The following is a 16,712-nucleotide window of genomic DNA, read 5'->3' as shown; positions in this document are numbered from 1 at the left end:
TCAGTTACAGACTAGTTGCAGTAAATGAGTGTACAAGGAAGCAATGGACATTTGATGACAGCAGTTTAACAGCATGCACATCCATCCTTTTCTCTGTGTTTTGAATTACATGTCTTCCTTTCAGAAGGAAGCATGCATTGCTACTTGACACACAGATGTTCTCTTTTGCTCACTGTAACTTAAGGAATACAAATATGGATAATGAACATTTCAAAATTGCACAGATACTTAAATATTCTGCTGCATGAGATTAAAAATATAACCTATTACAGCTTGATAAGTCTACCAATGACATCCCTTTGATTTCTTTCTTATTAGACCAAGAAACATGCCAAGTAATATCCACGGTTATTTTTAGATATTATCCAGCCACAGGCTGCATGAAAAATATTTGGAAAGCCCAGTGAAAGATCAGGAATGTAAACGCTGCCTCCTTCTGTGCTTTCAATTATTTTTCCACCATGGTGAAAAGACTTTTCAAGTGGGAGCTGTAGGCCATCCAGTAAGCGCTGTGAGTCATATTGAGCATCCTCATGCTCTGATGGCAAGGAGGCCATTTTACTTTTCAGGGAGGGAAACAAATGGCAAACCCACACTGTTTTCATTTAGTTCTTCCCAGCATGGAGCTTTCCTGTTGAAACAGAGAGCTAAAATAATGGGGGAAAACTCACTCTTATTCCTTCCACTCTTCGTTCAAGAAATTCTCCCCTTTTTGCAGCAAGAAAAATATTGAAACAGATGTTTGGCAATTCCAATAATTTCCAAAGCCTCAAGGTGATCAACGTATGTCTGTGTTACATTTTTCCTATGAGCTCTGGAATCTCCAGTCCTACCCCCAACAACCATGGATGGGAGAGGGTGTGATCTCCAGTTTGAATCTGCATTTTAAGAGAATAAGAAGAGCTTCCTGGGTAGGACCAATGGTCCTCCTAGTCCAGTATCCTGTTTTACACAGCAGCCAAAGACCTACCCTGAAGGTCCAAGTGGACAAGGCACAGAGACCCCAGCCATCTCCTGTTGTGGCCTCCCAGAACTTGTCTTCAGAGGTTTGCTGATGGAGGTTCACTTTAGTCACCATAGCTGGTAACCATTGTCCCCCACTAATCATTTTAAAGCTATTGATGCTTGTGGCCATCATGACTTCCACTAGCAGTGAATTCCACAGTTTAATTATTCATTTCATTTCATGTTATCTGGTCCCTTTTCAGTCTGGTTTCAGGCTGGATTGTGGGACAGAGATAACTCTGGTGGCTTTAGTTCATAACCTCCATATGAGTATAGAGAAAGGCCTTGCTTCTTTGTTATTCTATCTGCAGAATGATTGTTCTATCTGTATCTACAACCTTTGAGACAGTAGATAAAGCCATTCTCTGGAATTTGGAGGAGGAAATAGGTATCAGGTTTAAATCCTCATAGATCAGGTTGAAAGGGTTGCCACTGAAGACCAGCTACATTCAGTATGGGAATTGTCGCATGAGATGTCACAAAATACAACTTTATCCCTCATGTTATGGGCCTGGAAAGGGCCCTGCCCCTTTATTTTACCGAGAGAAAATAAAGTTTGGTGGCAGGTAATATTGTTATGGTTGTTAGCAGTGGCCACTGAGATCATTCAGTTGCTTAAAGCTGATTCTATCATTTTAGGAGGTTTTAATTCACCAATGTATTTCTTAGACTTCAGATTTTGCTCCACACCTGAAATCTTTGCCAAAAGACGTGTCTTGTCAGTCCGTGGCCTTGGTCTCTGGATTTAAGTATCCACAAATAGGGCCATCTAGAGAATTAGATACGTTGATGATGATGCTCTTCATTGATAGTAGGGAAGGTACAGACAGCGCATGATCATCTGAATGTTTATGACTGAAATAGAAGAATTGTTCAAAACAATCACTACCTGAAAAGTTCCTATATGTCCATGGTTCTAAGTCCAAACTTTAGTAGGCATTAGAAGGTTACGAGAATATATATAACTAGTAATAAAGCCCATTTTTAAAAATGGGCAGAGTAGGGGCGTCGGGCAGTGGCGTGGCCCCGCTCATAGGCGGGGGTTGGCGGATGTTTGGTGGCGAAGTCCCAGTGGGGAAAGGGCAGGAAGTGGCACGGCTTGCCGGGGGGGTTGGGGGTCCGGCGCGGGCGACTGGGACAGGGGAAACGCATGCACAGGAGGCTGCGCATGCGTGGTGGAGGGGGGTGGGGCAGTCCTGTGGCTATCCTACGCTGGGCAGGGGAACAAGGCATGCGCGAGAGTCCGTGCATGCCTAGCTCAGTCTAGCGCCATGGCTGGGGCCGCGTGGGCTGCACGGCCTAGCCACAGTGCTGGAGGGATATCCGGAAAGGGGGTGGGAAGGGCGAGGACGGCGGCGGGGCGAAATGGGTCCGGTGCCTGTCGGGGCGTCTTGGCGTGGCAGCATGGCGGGAAGGGGTCTGAGGGGCGAGGGGGGTTATTGTTCGATGGGTGGGTGGGAGTGTGTGTGTGCATCCATGTGTTGCGTAGGCAGTGGCGGCACGGGAAGGGGTATTGGGGGCGAGGGGGGATAGTCTCCAAGGCGCGTGTGTGTGTGTGTGCGTGTTGTGTAGCAAGCGGCAGCGTGGCAGGAAGCGGTCTGTGGGGCGAGGGGGGTAGTTGGGAGTGTTAGCGAGCATTTGTGGGGGGCGGGAAAGGAGCAGGGACGGCGCGTCGAAGACACGGCATCCCTTCTCCTTTCCCTAGGGCGAGGGGAGGGCGCCGTGAGGACTCACTGTGTTGTAAGGCTGCTTGTCCTTCAGCGAGGTGAGTCCTCTGGCAGCCGGGCGAGGCTGGGCCAAGCCGCCAGTGGATAGCCCTGGATGGACAGTCGGAGGGCCCAATCAGTTTTGATTGGGCCCTCCGAGTTTTGATCCCAGACAGGGACCGCCCTAACTCCTTCCAGCCAGCCCTTGCCCTTTTATTTAATCTGCTCCGCAGGAGCGGTTTAAAGATAATAAATCACATAAGCCGTTCAAAAGCCTGAAGTGTTTTTCCCATTAGATTGCTTGTTTTGTTGTTTCAGTTCCATGCACATTTTTAAAAATCCACCTCATTTATCAGAGTGTCCTCAGACAGATACTTATGAGGTATTTAGAGCACAATGTGCTCATATAATTGTTCTGAAAGCCAATGCAGTTTTTTTTTAATTAAAATCTCATTACGGGTCATAAAAAAAGAAAATTCAGCTGTGGAAAATGAATAATCTCTAGAGTAACCTGCTACCCAATTACTATTTGTTCCACAAATTGTGAATATGACAGCATATCATATTAAGTTCTGATCAATGTAGAGGACAAATCTAAAGTGGTTTTTTTTAAAGAATACAGGCTCATTAATTTGTGGTACCATAAATAAGAACTTCATAAAATTACATGATTCAGGAGGAGAAAAGTAATCATATGCAGGAAGATTATACTGTTATATATGCAATAGAAATCCACCTTGAGTCTCAGTGAGAAAGGCAGACTATAAACTAAATTAAAGTAAAATAAACTTCCCTGAGCCTCAGAGGAGGGTGGTATATAAATACAACAAACAATCAAACAAACAAAGACATACACTTTGAATGAATATTCCTCGTAGAGTTGTCAACTTCCAGGTGGTGGCTGGAGATCTCCTGATATTACAATCCATCTCTAGGCGAGAGATCAGTTCACCTAGAGAAAATGGCCCCATTGGAAAGTGAGCTGTATGTCATTGCACCCCATTGAAACCCCTCCCCTCCCCAAAATCCACCCTCCTCTTGCTCCACCCTCAAAATCTCCAGGTATTCCCCAGCCCAGAGCTGGCTACTCTAGCTTCCGGTGAGCCAGTATCCTGGAGAGCTGCTAGCAGGCAGGAGCAAGTAGATCCAAACCCCAGCAGTTCTATGGGTACCTCAGTGGCCACTAAGTTCAGCTGTGTCTGCTCACTTGTGGTCTCCTGTTTCCACTAACCGTGCTGGAGATGGCAATGAGTAAGTCGTTAGTTCTGCTGGCCAGGTCGAAGACAGGTTTGCCCTTTGGCACTGGTTTCTATCCCACAGATCGACTCACCTGGGCCATTTTAACTTTCCAGTGAAGGCAGTTATGCTGACAGAGAGTGACTGGTCCCAGGTGACTCAACAAGTTTCATGGCAAACAAGACCGGAATCTGGATTACCTTAACCCTCGTTCAACTCTGTAGCCATGATACTGCTTCTCAGTTCCTTTTGTGTGCTTCATACAAGATCAGTTTCCTCCACTTCCTCTTCAGTCAAAGGCTACTTATTATTATAAACTAGTAAAAAAAGCCCATTGTATTCTTTATACAATGGGCTCTAGCAGGCAGCGGCGAGAGCAAGGGATGGAAGGCTACCTGGAAGAGGGCAGCGACTCCTCGGTGGCTCCGCGGCTGCGGGTTGAGCTCCTCAGCGCACGTCCGCGGCTCCTGCCGGCTGCTCTTCGCCGGCTCCTGAAGTGGCTCTTCGGCGGCCCGTGGCGCTGGCAGGGGAGTTGCTGCTGCTGCTGCGGCTTCGCGGCGCGGAGAAGCATGGGCCCAGCGGCGATCGCGGCCCAGGCTCTGCTGTTCGCTGGGCGAGCGCCGCCTGGGATTGCGGTGCCGCTTCCTCCGTTGATGGCGGCTCTTCCGGCGCCACTGCTCTGCGCGACTGCCGGGGGCTCCCTGCCCGGCGGCCTGACGCGAGGTTCCACATCAGATGTGGGCGGCGGCGGCAGCGGCGACGCGATCGACGATGGCGCCATGACTGTTGGCGCCGGAAGAGCCGCCATCAACGGAGGAAGCAGGGAGCCCCCGGAAGCCGCGCTCCTGGCGGCCTGAAGCAAGGTCCCAGATCGGCGGCGGCGACGACGCGATCGACGATGGCGCCATGATTGTTGGCGCCGGAAGAGCCGCCATCAATGGAGGAAGCAGGGAGCCCCCGGCAGCCGCGGGGGCTCCCTGCCAGCAAAGCGCCTCTCGCCGCGTCAGGCTGGGAGCAACTGCGAGCCGCGCTGCGCGCGCCTCACAATTGCTGGGAATCAGAGGGACCAGTCCCTCTGATTGTCTGTCATGAGGAAGGGTCCAATCCGGACCCTTCCTCATCCCGGACACATCCCACCCCAGGAGGGCTTACAGTTTTATTTAGTCCGTGGTGCCCGCGGCGCCACGGGCGGTGTACAGATGTGTTTGTGTTTTAGCTGTGGAAAATGAGACATGTACTGACAGATGTTTTTGCACGGCAAAACTAAGGTGCCTGTTTGCCATAAAAGAAAATGAACATGAAATTTCCCACGTGTAGGTGATGGCTGATGGCTGTGCATATGAACTTGTGTTGTATAGAGCAAGGTACCCCCCCTCAATCACATCTAGTCTGGTGTAGAGGTTAAAGAGCAGTGAATTCTGATATGAAGAATGGTGTTTGATTCACCACTCCTCCACAAGAAGCCAACTGTATGACATTGGGTCAGTCACTGTTCTCACAGAGCTCTCTCAGCCTCACATAAGAAAAATCTGCTTTCCCAGATGGAGCAAGATACAGGTAAAGGTATGCCAAAAGCAGTACACACCCATGGGAGACATACCAAAGGTGTTGCTTCCACAAACTTCTGGGACAGGCAGAGAAGACACACTGATTCAGAGGGATAGTGCTCCCTTCCTCCTCATGATATGGGCAAAGCAGAGAATAAAAAAGAAAGATCTGGGAATGATTTCTCTGTATTTTGAGAGATCAATGATGGGAATCATATTTCTGACATCTAACTCAATATACCTTTAATTTCATGTCAAAGTATACAGCGACACACTTTCCCTAAACAAAATATTCATGACCCAGACCTTCTGTTAGTCCCGAATGGAAGACAACATCTATTCAGGGGTAAAGAAAAGTGGTTGGAATAAGTCTATTTTTACCTCAGAATGAAATATTTAGCCAAAGGGAGTTACACCAATCCCCCCCCACACACACACACATGCATTTTCTTGTGATTCTATCAACATTTTAATCCTATCCTGGCCAAAGTCTAGTATTGGAGTCTGGTGCAGCAAAACCCCTTTTACAGGGGCTTCAATATGTAGCAGTCCTCTTTTGCAATTCAATTTTTTGTAAAAGAATACAGATCTCCCCCTGTGGCTTGTTGTTTGAATATACTGAGGAAAAAGGAAACACAGTTCCATGCCAACGGCATGCCTCCCTGAACCTGCTCTGCACAGAAAAAGTGGACTGAATGGCCTGACATTTGTCAGAGAGAATCCCTTGGGTGAGGGGTACAATGCCAGAGAATCACAACAACTCTAACCCCCAGTAATGTTAAATATTGCCTCTAATGGGCTTAGAAGGATAAATAACTCTCACTGGGAGTATTGTGTTGCTCTCCTGATTCCCCATATTTTCTCAAATCATAAATATGTCTTAATTTCACATGGGCACCATGGTGTGAGCAAGCACCTGTTCTCATTTCATATGCCCATGTCAAAAATGTCTCTACTACACAGCAAATAAGGCCCATTAAATAGAATTAAACACATTCATATATAATTATGACATTTCATTTCTACTTTTCCTTCCTTACTGCTGTTAATCAGTAGTTATTATCAACTTTCTGTGAAAAAGGATTTTAAAAATACTTACTGCCAATAAATCCAATAATCCCTATAAAGCTTACAGCTCTGCATTCTGAAACAGCAGCTGTGAAAGGCATCCGTCTCCCCCATCTAACTATAGCTCCGGGATTTCTGTACATCGCTGTTGGCCCAAAGCCATTTTTCTTGAGTGTATTTCCAAGAAAGCAGTTGACAGGCTTGGCACAGCTATTCCTGGAAATGTTCAATAGGTCATCTTCTGGAAGAGAGTGTTGACTGATAGAACTAAACAGATCTTGTTCCTCCTTACACACAAAACTCACAACCTCTATTCCCCCGGGTTCTGCCACATAGCAATTTTACACAACAGAAGGTCTGCAGGAATCAGACCATGCCAGTCAACATTCTTGAATTCCCATTTCCTTTCTGGCTAGCATAACCACTATTGCACTACAGTTGTCACTAGTCATGTTACTCAATAAAGACCAGCTTCCAAATACTAAACATTGTAAGCACACTTATGTGGAAGTACGTTTATTTACATTCAAGATCATGACATAAAACTGTTGCCTCTTTTAAAAAAACAAATCAAAAACAATAGAAAGGACAATTTTTAAGCATTCAAAGAACATTCTGGAGCAATTATATCCCCTCAGTGGTTAAGTTGTGGCAGGAGCTCTTCTCCTTCTCAGGTGAAAAGGATGTGTCACCTTCTCATCTACCAGGGGATGAAAGATGTCTCAAAAGTGTTTGAAGGGCATTCTCCTCGCATACTATCCAGCCCACCAGTTATGATCTGCCTCTCAAGTCCTACTCTATGTGCCCAACTTTCAGGGGTGAAGCAGGTGGCAACCTGAGACAGGGCATTTTTTGTGGTGGCTCCTTGCCTTTAGAATGCCCTTCCCCTCAAGACTGGCCTATTGCCTACTTCACTCTTTTAGGTGCCAGGCCAAAACAAATTTTACCCAGGCTTTTAATGAGGAGGTTATGACCAGCTTTTTAATGGCTGCTTAGTTTTATGGACAGTTTTTATACTGCTTATATTTAATGGCTTGTGCTTTTTAATGACTTGTGTTCTATAATGTGTTTTTTAATTCTAACGTGCCTTGACCAGGACTCTGAAGAGGAGCACAGAAATATTCAGAATGAATAAATAATAACTCAAATGCTTGTTGACTGTTTCCAGGTGAAGACATATATGAGGGCTCAGTGCCTTGATCCTCGTTGAAATCTTGTTTCTAAGACTCTGAGGGCTGCTGAACGGCATAGATCTAGGGTGAAAATGAAAGGCTGATTTGAATTCCAGAAGTGATCCCGTAGGAGGAGGGTGGAAGGTTCATCCTTTTCTCCTGTGAGCTTGCTGTTAGCCCTGGAAAGCCCATCTCCCCACTTCCCCCTGGAGCTAACAGCGGTTTAAAGCTTCCAGTGTCTTCCAAAAAAAGTTTGATCGCTAGCAGGCACACTAGAAATGATTATGGCAGTTCTTAACATCAATGTATCAGGTCTCTGTGTCCAGGAAGTTGATGGGTGCCACCAAATGATCTACTCATTACAGTTTTCTGGGGGAGAAGCCCTGACCAGGATAGCCCAGGGAAGCCCAATCCTGTCAGATCTCAGAAGCTAAGCAGGGCCAGTTCTGGCTAGTATTTGCATAGGGGACTCTAAGGATTTGGATGAATTTTTTTCCAATGAACACTAAGGGTCATGAGGTAGAGGCAGGCAATGTCTCTTGCTTGGCTGCCAGACAACCCTTGGGTCTCCTGGCTATGCTACACACACCATACAATTTTTAAAAATCTGGGGGATGTCCCCAAGTCATGTTTACACCCATAGTGTGGTTCTCTGGTTCTTATTTCTTTGTTTGTTGGCTTGCATTTCAGATTGAGAGTAGAGAACACAGGAAGAAGTATGTCTAGTCCCTATTTTGCTCTTTTTTTAGGAGAAAAAGAAGAGTTGGTTGAGAGAGCTCTGACAGAACTGTTCTACAAGAACAGTTATAACAGGGCTATGACTAGCCCAAGGTCACCCAGCTGGCTGCATGTGGAGGATTCGGGAATCCAGCACTCCAGATTAGAGGCTACCACTCTTAACCACTACACCAAGGTGCCAGTCTTGAGCATTACCCAGGCCTGTAATATTTTATCTTTTAAATTAGCTTCAAAACCCGTTCCTAAGAATGGGCCTTGAAAGGGCCCCCTCCCCTGGGCCCCGGCCAGGCAGCTTAAGGTGGCTTTGGGCTGCAGCTTGCAGCCGGATCAAGTGGGGTGGGTAGGGGCTGGTCAGCTCGTTAGCAGGCCCAGAACAGAGCTCGTTAGCAGGCCCAGCCTAGCAGGCCAAGAGGCCCTTTTTTAGCAGGCCTTGCTTAACAGGCCATGAGGCCCTTGTTAGCAAGCCCTCCACCACAACCCTTTGCCCAGGGCCCTCTCCCCTTACCTGCTGTTGGCTCCAGGCACTGAGGCGCATCTGAGAGCAAAGAGGCTAGAGTAAGGTGACCAGATTTTCCAACTTTTGGAGGGACATCTGGGGGTACCTGGCAAATTGTATTTATGTTGAAATTAAAAATATATATATTACAATACTATTTTTGGGTTCTATGCATTCTATGAAACTTTTTGTTGCTCCATATAGACCAAATTTTTAATCAAGAACCCCCCTGGTCAATGGTGTCCTGCTTTACCAATGTTAAAATCTGGTCACCTTAGGCTAGAGTCCAGGGATGGAGGACCGGAGCTGCAGGGGCAGGGCCAATCCCTATTGGCCCTATTCCTACTTGGACAGCCAGACATGTCCCACCCCCTAGGCTGTTTCACAAATATATAGAGGAACTATGGATAAGGATGATCTGGCCATTTTATCTACAGCATTGTAAGCTGCTATGTATTTTATGCTGTTGTTATGGCCTGGCTTGTTTGAGTGGCATCAGCTTCTTTGTTTTAGGTTTAAAGGCACGGTTCAAAAAGAGGTTTTTGCCTGGGGAAAGATTCGGATGTGTAACTATGTTGGCCTGAAGCAGCAGCACAAAAGTTGAGGCTAATGACACCTTTGACACCAATAAAGCAAGCACACAAAAGCTTATACCTTGGATAAAACTTTGTTGGTCTTAGAGGTGCCATTGGGCTCAAACATTGTTCACCTGAGAAAAGTTTGCATTGAAATTCTGTAAGTAGGATTCTTTTTTTCCTTTTTTTTTTGTAGAATTAAAACGAGACTCAAAAGTTAATCTGTGTAAACTAGTGAGTACTAAACACAACTTTACTGAAACCTTACACTGTGGGATGGTAGGTAAATTTTTGGGTGAGCAGGTAGTTGTGAGTTCCTGCATAGTGCAGAAGGTTGGACTAGATGACCTGGAGGTCCCTTCCAACTCTATGATTCTATGAATGAAGTAAGAACTACAGAGGAACTGAAAACACAGAAATTTGTGTTAATTATTAATGTTGACTCTGGCTGCACATGTAAAAAAACTGAAATCTGCTGCAGAAATATACCATCTGCTGAAACCAAGCCATATTATTATTCAGTGTCACTGAATGACTGAGGGCTTTTTATTTTTATATACAGATTATATAGATAGATAGCTTTTTAATTTAATTATTTAACCTGCTTTATTGTAAAGACATAAGGCAAAAATAGAGATGCCTATTTTAACACTACTGTTATTAACCCAGGGACAATTTAATCAAATATTAAAAGTGTGCCATGGTATATTCATGCTGTATGTGTAAACATGGATTACTAACATCAAAGTTTGCTTTTGTCAGTTTAAGACACTGCATCGAAAGAGGCAGGAATGTCAATAGAGACAAATAGCAGCTTATTGACATACAACATCATCTGGAATTGAGGGATTCAAATTCAGGGGTTTTCTGCATTCTCATTTTATTTGCTGGTAAGTTCCTGTTTCCCCCCACCCCACCCCTATTCTGCACATGTTTTGCATGCGGTCGATACAATATCACAGTTTTATTTATTACCAGTATAAACCACAGTTTAAATCTGCAGGGAGATATGCTGGAAATATTGAAATAGGGGGAGCAAAACATGTGCAGAGCAGACCTCCTCACCAAAGACATGGGAATTGGCCAGTGAGTAAAATAAGAATGTGGAAAAGCCTCAGGCCTCCAAGGTCCACTTTCCCATACTGGCTGGAATATCTCCAAGGCTTCTCAGGATGAGAAGGAAGGCTTTCAGATAGCATTTTTTATGTGAGGCAGAGGTTTTTTTAAAGAGGAGGCAGGCCTACGGCTGAGGCCATGGTGGTCTAAAATCACACAGGCCTCCCTCCTCTCCTTGGCTCCCTCCCTTTTATTTATTTATACTATCTAGTAGGGCCACTACAGCAGATGAGATGGATGGGGGTGTGTGATTAGTTTAACCGTGTTTTAACTGTTTTCAACAATATTTTAATTTATTATTGTAAACTGCCCTGAGCCTGCTTGTGGGGAGGGACGGTATAATAATAAAATTGTAAATAATTAAACTTCAGGTTTCCTGAAAATTATCTTCATTTGCCTTTAACCCCTAGGGAACAGCATGGAGCACACTTAAGATTTAGAACGGGGGAGCAGTCTTTTCAACAACTAAGCGATCTTACCTGGTCGTCCTGATGTTCCTCTTAGGGCCAAATTACACATCACATACAAAGAGAGGCAAGAAGTGCTCCACTCAACATACTAGCAGCACATTCCAGACTGCCCAGCATACTGAACTGGAAAAAATCCTAATAATGTAGGGTGTTCAAACTCATAGAATGACCCAGCAATATAGGAGGACACCCAGGCGGACTGAACTAATCAGGCTTCAGACCCCATCTTCTCTAGTTAGAAGACCCACCTTCCATCATTGCATTGGACTTGGATGGACTAGATGGATCTTATCTATATTTAGCACCAATTGTAAGAATACTGAGGACCAAAATAAATGTTCACAAATGTTTACAGTGTATATATGGAAATGGACCAAGATGCTTGTCTGAATAAAACAATCCCCACCAGAATCATAGAATCATAGAGTTGGAAGGGACCTCCTGGGTCATCTAGTTTAACCCCCTGCAATATGCAGGCCACTTACAACCCTATTGCTCATCCACTGTAACCTGCCACCCCCTTGAACCTTCACAGAATCAACTTCTCTGTCAGATGGCTATCCAGCCTCTGTTTAAAAATTTCCAAAGATGGAGGACCTACCACCACCCAAGGAAGCATGTCCCACTGAGAAACCACTCTAGTTGACAGTAACTTCTTCCTGATGTTTAGATGGAATTTCTTTTGAATTAATTTCATCCCATTGTTTCTGGTCCGTCCCTCCGGGGCAAGAGAGAACATCTCTGCTCCATCCTCTACATGGAAGCCTTTTAAAACCAGAAGATGGATATCAGATCCCGTCTCAGACGTCTCCTCTCTAGGCTAAACAGACCAAGAAACCCCAACCTTTCCTCATAGGTCTTGGTCTCCAAACCCCTCACCATCTTTGTTGCCCTCCTCTGGACACATTTCAGTTTGTCTACATCCCTCTTCAACCGAGGTGCCCAAAATTGAACTCAGTACTCCAAGTGAGGCTGAACCAGAGCAGAGTAAAGCGGCACCATCACCTCCCCTGATCTGGACACTGTACTCTGATTGTTACAGCCCAAAATTCCATTTGCCTTTTTAGTCACACTGCTGACTCTTGTTCAATGTATGGTCTACTAAGACTCCAAGATCCTTTTTGCACATGCTACTGATCATCCTGTATTCTGATTTTGTCTTTGGTTTGCTACCCATCGCAGTTTAGTATTGTCTGCAAATTTAATAAGTACCCCCCTCATCCAAAGCATTTATACATATGTTGAACAACAGAGGACTCAGAACAGATCCCTGGGGTACTCCACTTGTCACTCTTCTCCAAGAGGATGCTGAAGCATTAACAAGTATTCTCTGGAAATGATCTGTCAACCAGTTATTGATCCACCTTATCAAATTCATTACATTTTTATGGAAAGTAAATGTCCTTGAATTCTACTCAGCTGTTAGGCAGATACCCTGGAGCTGATCCAGCTTTGCTCTTGGAAAATGATTGTACACAATTTCCTGAAAACCAGAAAGCTCAATAAACCACCTGTGATGAAAGCCTGCAAAAGAATGCAGAATATCAAGGCCAATTGTACTACGGATTGCCTTCCTTTGCTTCAGCAGTGAGTTTGAAAACTTTCCACTATGCAAACAGGACATGATGGAATGTTTGCCTGGATGTTTCATTAACCATCTATTTTGTTTGAAACTAAACTAAATGTAAATAAAAATATTCATAATGGAGATGTAAATTCCCTTTGTTAAAGGAAACAGTGAGAACTGCACAGCAGTGGATGATCAGCCCAAATAAGACTAGGACAATTCAAGGAATGCTATGAAGGGCTGGCTCATGAAGGACACTACACAACCAAGAGGGAAAACTTGAGAAAGTGTGTGCATGCCTTCAAAACCTGCCCCACTTTCCAAAACTGTTGTTTTTAAACCCCTCTCATGATAGAGAGGTGCCTGCTGCCTTGACTGGAGGCTGGATTGCAGGGAGGACCATTCTTTCCCAGGAAATGATGAGACTATAAACAACTTAAATTGCCCACTGAGCAAGAAATGAGTTTTCTGCAGGGAAGGAAGCCTTTTCCCAACTGCTAGGAAAGGGCAGAATGGATTACCAGAACTGGGCCAGAAAGATCTGAGATGTGCACTCTAAGCAGACTAGAGGGAAGAGTGCTTCATTTGGGATTGCACTGCCAACCTTATGATGAGGCAGAAGGAAACCCAGCCAACTGGGGCAGGAAGGGTTACAAGACCTGAACACACTGTCCTCAGATGCACTCCAGCCAGGACTGGGGAGAAGGGGAAACAGGCCTCTGTTTTTGAGGTGCTCGCAGGCTTGCGTTGATCCCAGGTGCAGATGCTAAGTTAATGTCACGACGACAATAAAGTTTAGACTAGTGTTTCATTTCTTTTCTTAGTTCTGCCAAAGCCCTGTAGTGGTAACATGCTTTTTCTATTAACGTGCTCTAGAATCTAATGTGTTATAGTAAAGGGTTGTTCTAAAAGCTTGGATTCCATTCAGAGAGTCTCACCTTTGTGCCTTCCGCAAACAAGTGAAAACCTCCTGGTTGGATAGTGAACAGAAGGAAGTATGGTGAGAGGAAAGCCACAGACATCCCACACACATGCACACAGCCCTCCTGCTGTGGATATAGCCTATGGGAGTGGGGGTCAGTGGGGCAAATCCCCTCACACTTCTCCATATTTGTTTCAGAAGTAGAGTGAACAGAGTTAGTTTGCTGTGCTTAAACATCTAGATCTAGTGGCCTCTGCCTGGGGCGAGTTTTCAGCCAAGGGCAGAGGTTTTCCACCCAACTGCTCAGCCACATCTCAGTGTTCAGGTCCTCAAAAATAGCCTCAACATGGTACTACTTTATTGACAATTTGATATTGACAGGATATTTGCTAACCATCTTGGGTGTTCTTTTTTTTAACAAAAAGGTAGCATATAAACCAGCAAGCAGATACCTATATAAACCAAGTTTCTGTGGACTACAGCCAACTTTCTTAGATGTCTGAAGTAGTGACCTTGATGATGTCTTTGATTAATTAAGACCAGAAATTTCTTTCATTCTTGAGGGAATACATTAGTTTAGCAAACTTGGGAGGATTGTGTGATCACCAGTTACTGTGGTGGTGACTGGCTACTGCTCTGTTCTTGTATACAGTTGAGCTTTCAATAAAAGCATTTAATGGCCCTTTGACCCCACTGCCTTGAATTTAGTTCCTTGTGTCCAGGATATATAATATGCCAACTCAAGGCATGGCCCTAGCCAACTTCCCTCAGAATGTAGAGCTGTGGTAGCTCCAGGTAAGGCCAGACCTTTCCCTGTCAATTGTCAGGGGCTTAACCATGGAGGTTTCTGCTCTCAGGATTAAGAAAATGACCACCTCTACTTTAGGCTACTCAGCCTCCTCAGGCACCCACTCATCCTCACAGCTATAGCAGGCTTTGAAAACCAGAAATTTTAAAAACAAGCGTCTATTTTTAAAATGGAAACTGCTGTGTCATAAATTACAAGGCTTCACACGAGCAGTTTAATCATTGGCCAGTTTTGACTGGGGATATTTTACTTCTTGATTTTAATGCGGTGAGATTTAGTCCACCAAAGCCTGAGCCACAAGAAGTCCGTTAATCTTTAAAGTGCCACTAGAACTCTGCAGCTTTTGCTACTATTTTAATGCTTGGCCTCTCAAGCTTCCTTTCTCATAATTATTCATATTTTAAATATACAATTATCCTTTTGCCATCCCCAATTACTCTTATTTTGATTATCGTCATTTACCCCGTCAACTATTTGCAAAGCTTCTTAGTTTATCTTCTCCTTCTTGGCCCTCTATCATTCTACAAAACTGACAAATCAAGGCACAACATTATGATGATTCAATCCTTTCTCTTGGCTGCTTTTGCAACATCCCTAGTCCCTAGTTCATCAGAATCCACAATTAGAAGAAGAAGAAGAGTTGGTTCTTATATGCCGCTTTTCCCTACCCGAAGGAGGCTCAAAGCGGCTTACAGTCGCCTTCCCATTCCTCTCCCCACAACAGACACCCTCTGGGGTGGGTGAGACTGAGAGAGCCCTGATATTACTGCTCGGTCAGAACAGTTTTATCAGTGCCATGGCGAGCCCAAGGTCACCCAGCTGGCTGCATGTGGGGGGAGTGCAGAATCGAACCCGGCATGCCAGATTAGAAGTCCGCGCTCCTAACCACTACACCAAACTGGCTCTCAGTTACACACACACATACACACAATCAGACTTTTTCTAACTCACCATCCAGCACTTGCTTGTCTTAAATTTCACTGTGAAAATAATCCCCTTTTTACCTTTAAAAGCACGCTTTAGTCCACACATCTTTCTCTGGCACCCTCACTTTCTAAGTCCCTGCAGGTTTTTTATGTCTTTTATTTCTGTCCTCCAACTCAGCCATCCTCACCAGTTGAAAGGTTTCCTTAAATTACTCTCCCCAATTCTCTCCTGCTTCCTATTGTGTCTGGACCTTAGTCTCAGTCTGAATAAAAAGTGTTACCATTCTTCTGTGTCTTCCTTTAAATTCATTTCAATTGAAGGTGCTGGTTATGGTTTTTAAAACCCTTCACAGCTTTAGACCCAAATGTCTAAAGGACTGTTCCTATGTGCCAACTGCTGTTCTCAGGCCACTAGTCCGTCCCCCCATCCCCCCTGTTTAGGATAGTTTGGCTGGAATCAACCAGAATCCAAGGACCGTTCCACACGGAAAGCTCCACGCCGGGCTGCAGGCTGGAGTTTGAGCCATGGCAGGTTGCCGCACCTCTTCCTGGTCCACACTGGGGCACATTTGGCCCAGTGCACCTCATCCACCCCGGATTTATGCTCCCACATGGGCATCAGGACAGCAAAGTTCCCAGTGTGGAAACGGTCAAGGTTTTCCCATTATAGCTTCCACTCTATGGAATGAGTTCCCCAAAGGATTTAAGAGGCTGCACTGTCTCTATTACTTGTGTCATGATGTTGCATAATAGCAAGCGGTGGCGGCAACATAGTCTCAGTAGGAGCTGCCAATGATAGCAATAGGAAGAGCGTTCTGATTGGGTAGAGGCAGTATTGCAAGAGGAGGTTGCTTACCTTTAAGCAAACGTAGGTTTTTCAAATCTGTCCAGTATGCCTTTGTAATGTGTAAATTTTAATATATTGAGTTAATCATTGCCTAAACTTTTTTCTCTTTCCTTACGTTTATTTTCTCCATATCTTATTATCAATTGATATTTAACTGCCATGTCACATCATACAGTAACGGGAGTATTTCACGTGTTCAGAAATTGCCTTATTTAGGCTTCATCACATTTTCCTTTGTATTTATTCAGCCGGAGGCTGAGAATCCTAAATTCATTGCACCAAGAAACTAACAGTGATGCACACAGTACACCAAATATTCACACCAGGCCCTGACCTTCTAAGAATTCAAACAAGGTGGAACAGATGCCTGAAACAGCCGACGCGGCTTCTTCGTTATGCTCACTGGTAGCACAAACACAGGAATTTCTTTCCATCTTAGAATGTAACTGGATCCTGCCAGCCCACACAGGAAGGGGATGCCTCTGTTTTCAGAGCTGCAAAAAGCCCTGATCA

The 16,712-nt window shown here is 44.9% G+C and overlaps 1 long non-coding RNA gene across 1 annotated transcript; it reads right to left on the bottom strand.

The window, feature by feature from the left end:
- Window positions 1–1,694: 1,694 nt before the first annotated feature.
- Window positions 1,695–6,632, bottom strand: LOC143838161 (uncharacterized). Its single transcript, XR_013231255.1, has 3 exons — window positions 6,594–6,632; window positions 3,566–3,663; window positions 1,695–1,860 (listed from the first exon to the last, which is right to left on the bottom strand). It is a non-coding gene; the product is annotated as an uncharacterized LOC143838161 (long non-coding RNA).
- Between the last annotated feature and the right edge of the window lie 10,080 nt (window positions 6,633–16,712).

The sequence above is a fragment of the Paroedura picta genome, chromosome 5, assembly GCF_049243985.1.
Source record: "Paroedura picta isolate Pp20150507F chromosome 5, Ppicta_v3.0, whole genome shotgun sequence".
In the NCBI taxonomy this organism is placed as follows: Eukaryota; Metazoa; Chordata; class Lepidosauria; order Squamata; family Gekkonidae; genus Paroedura; species Paroedura picta.
The sequence above is the reverse complement of the archived record's forward strand: the minus strand, read 5'-3'. Positions and strand labels throughout refer to the sequence as shown.